Source organism: Mastomys coucha, unplaced genomic scaffold (genome assembly GCF_008632895.1).
Source record: "Mastomys coucha isolate ucsf_1 unplaced genomic scaffold, UCSF_Mcou_1 pScaffold14, whole genome shotgun sequence".
Lineage (NCBI taxonomy): Eukaryota > Metazoa > Chordata > Mammalia > Rodentia > Muridae > Mastomys > Mastomys coucha.
In genome coordinates this window covers 62,742,369-62,745,815 of record NW_022196896.1, presented here as the reverse complement: position 1 = coordinate 62,745,815, position 3,447 = coordinate 62,742,369, and the positions used below count along the sequence as shown (strand labels likewise).

At 48.5% G+C, this 3,447-nt stretch overlaps 1 long non-coding RNA gene across 1 annotated transcript; it reads left to right on the top strand.

The window, feature by feature from the left end:
• The first annotated feature begins 854 nt into the window (after positions 1–854).
• Positions 855–2,588, top strand: LOC116089124. Its single transcript, XR_004118169.1, has 2 exons — positions 855–1,205; positions 2,481–2,588. It is a non-coding gene; the product is annotated as an uncharacterized LOC116089124 (long non-coding RNA).
• Positions 2,589–3,447: the final 859 nt, after the last annotated feature.

The following is a 3,447-nucleotide window of genomic DNA, read 5'->3' as shown; positions in this document are numbered from 1 at the left end:
GAAGGAAACGGCCCCTATGTTGGAGAGCAGAAGGAGGGAGGGAGGGAGGGAGGGAGGGAAGGAAGGAAGGAGGGAGGGAGAGAGAGAGACTGAAAGGTAGAGACAGAGACAAGGAGAGACAGAGAGAAGGAGGTGTTGAAATGGTGCTTAGCATACAAATCAATTAAGTGTATGTGGAAACAAATGCATACAGGGGTACACAAGACTGTGTTTCATGTCCACAGAGTATCATGTGAGTATAAATGTCCATGTCTAGGTGTGCATGCACTCGTCAGCTGGCTCCCTGACAGAAATCATGGATAGGTGAATGGCCCTTCTCCAAGTGCTGGTCTCTAACAGCTATTGGTTTCCTTCAGTGTCACCATAAGCAGATGGAAGCAGCCACAAGTGGCTTCCCCTAGTGTCACAGCCCCTGTGCAGGCTTAGGGTACCAGGACCTTAGCAGTGGCTAGTGTGACAGCTCTCAACAAGGGGCCTCAGAATGGTGACTCTGAAGTTGACAGCTCTCTCTACTCCTCTGGTAACCAGAACCTGCAGATTCTCCCCTCTGATTTCTCACGGGCTCTTAGCAGCTCTCTGCTCCCGTCTCCTTTGGCTTCTGAGCTTCTTCCCACCTGGCCACTCTTGACCTCTTCAGCTGCCAGGAAGCAGGATGCTGGACTTAGTGATGCTGCCGAGACACAGCAGGGTACCTGCCCCTGACAGCTGTGTTCAGGAACCAGCATTGCTCGAGACACACCTGGCAGGGCCCACAGGAAATGGACGCTGCAATCAGTCCCTGCTGCCAGGATTGCTGGCCATGGGATGGGATCTTAGCAGAAAGAGAGATCACGAGAGATCGCCAGTCAACGGGCAACCCATTGCTGGATCTTCAGCCGTCAATCAGCAGCGGCAGAAGCTAAAACCTAGAGCTCGGGCCCCAGGCATGAGACCGAAGTCCTGAGATAAGAAACCAGGCACAAGCCACAGGAAAACTGTCTGCTGCCACCACACTTTGCTGCCTCCGCTGCGACCTTCAGCATGAAGCTCAGTCACCACTCCCAAAGAAGGCAAAAAGAGCTGCTCAAGGAAGCCGTTATTGAATCAGATGCTGAAACACCAGGAGAGACAGCCTACTCGCATAGAGTCTGAACTCTATGTTTATGTGACCCATGCTGCTAATCTTGATTATCTACTCAACGCCATCCATGAAGAGGGAACCTCAGGTGAGGATTTCTTCTATCACACTGGTCCATAGCCATGTCTGTGAGGCATTTCTTCATTGCTAATCATTGTAGGAGGACCCAACACATTCCTGGGGAGATAGGTCTAGGCTATATAAGAAGAGTAACTGAGCAAGCTAGTAAGTGGCATTCTCTTGTGGTCTCCTCTTTAGTTCCTGCCTTGAACTCCTGCCCTGGCTTCCCTTGATGATGGATTATAACTTTCAATGGCCTAGGAGTTAAGTCGAAATATAAATCCTTTCCTTCCCAACTTGGCTTTTAACAACGTTTTATTATAGCAACAGAGAAGCCAACTAAAGCGTAATAAGCCAATCTGAGTTCTTAGACCAATAGCAGCTATTTGTTTAAGCCAATCACAGCCTTACCTTTTAACAGCAATCACAGCCATTAAACTTTGATATGTTTTGGGCCAATGAGAGTCTTGCCTCTTAGCACCGCTCATGGTAGTCTGTCTGCCAGGGGAAGTTCTGCCTCTCTGATTTAGGTCAAAATGGCCGCAAGGTCATCTAGAGTTCACCAAGGCCCAGGATAGTAAAAACTCTGGCAGGAGCTATTCAGACAGCCCTGGCTGGGACCGTGTCTTCAGGAGCCAGAGCAAATGCACAAGTCTTTGCACTATAGTCTCAGGGAACTGGAGACGTCCCAGTCAAGATGGTGAAACTATGGCTGGAGACATGGCTCAGTGGTGAAAAGTGCTTGCTACAATTGCAGTAAATTTGAGTTTGTTTTCCAGCACCCACGTCGGGCAGCTCACGACCACCATTAACTCCAGCTGTAGGGAATCTGACACCCTATTCTGGCCTCTATGGATGCCTATGAGTATGTAAGCACACGCACATGTGCACACACACACACACACACACACACACACATGTTGTAGCAGTTTGAATGAAAATGTTCCCCATAGGCTCTTGTAGTTGAATACTTGAATCCCAGTTGGTGGCACTGTGTGAGGAGGACATGGATCTTTTAGGAAGTGCAGCCTTGCTAGAAGTTTGTCACTGAGGAATGGGCTTTTAAGGTTTAAGCGTCTCTCACTTCCTGCTCTCTTCTTCTTACTTCTTGTGTGATCAACCAACTTCCTGTTGCTGCTTCTGTGCCATATCTTCCCTGCCTTTGTGGACTCCTCCCCTCTGGCATCGCAGGCTAAAATAAACTTTTCCCCATTGCTTTACATCATATTTTATCACAGCAACATAAAAGTAACTAATTCACACAAATAATAAAAACAAATAATCTTTTTTGTTTTGTTTTCAGATGGCAGCCTGCTGGCTATTAGACTGTTCATTCTTTGGCTCAAGGCATCCAAAACACCAAAGAAAACTCTGACATCTGCCAATTAAGGAGTAAAACTGCCCCACCCCACCCCCACATCTTCACTTATTTACAGGAAAATGAGCATTAGTGGTGGTTATAATTTTAATAGGGTCTATCAATACACAACACTTGCGCATTAGGAGAGGCAGCTCCCCCCGTTTGTCGTGTGTGTGTGTGTGTGTGTGTGTGTGTGTGTGTGTGTGTGTGTGTGTTTCAGACTGTGTGCCTGTGGTCTGAGTATGTGAATGCACTGGGTCTATCTCCAGCTCAGAGAGGACTGCCTGGCTCTTTCCCTACACATCAGGATAGCACTGGGACTTTGTACACAGCTCCCTGGGGCCATTTACACTCGTCTCATCCCCTTGTAGCCATGTAAGAGTTTTCATTTTCACCTTTCAGAGAAGGAAATAGGCGCAGAGATAGTAAAGGAAGTAAGGACAGAGAAGGAACTGTTCTCAGCTTTCCTCTCTCCAATCTCTGGCCATCAATCTGGGCTCAGTGTTTCAGACCCAAGGTACCCTTGGATGGGGACCTCAACCTTTTTCTCAAAACTCCATGTGAAAAGATGCCATGTCCCCTTAGCTTCTCGGACTCTATTCCCTCATGTGTGCCCAGAGTACACGCCCTCTGATTGAAGGGAGCCAGCATACCATGGGTGCCTGACCCCCAAGCCCCCCATAAAGAAAACACAGCAGCCTCTGTGCTAGATGAAGCCGCATCCCCCCCCCCACCCCCCACTGAAGGAACATGGCAAGGGATGCTCTTAGGCGCAGCCCATGGGTACTGTCTGCCGCTGGGTTGCTTCTACTTTGGAACACGTCTCACCGCACTCTGTGCATGTCTGATGCATTTTTGAAAGGCTTCTCACTGACCTGTCATGTATATGAAGGAGGCTTTTATCCTTCAT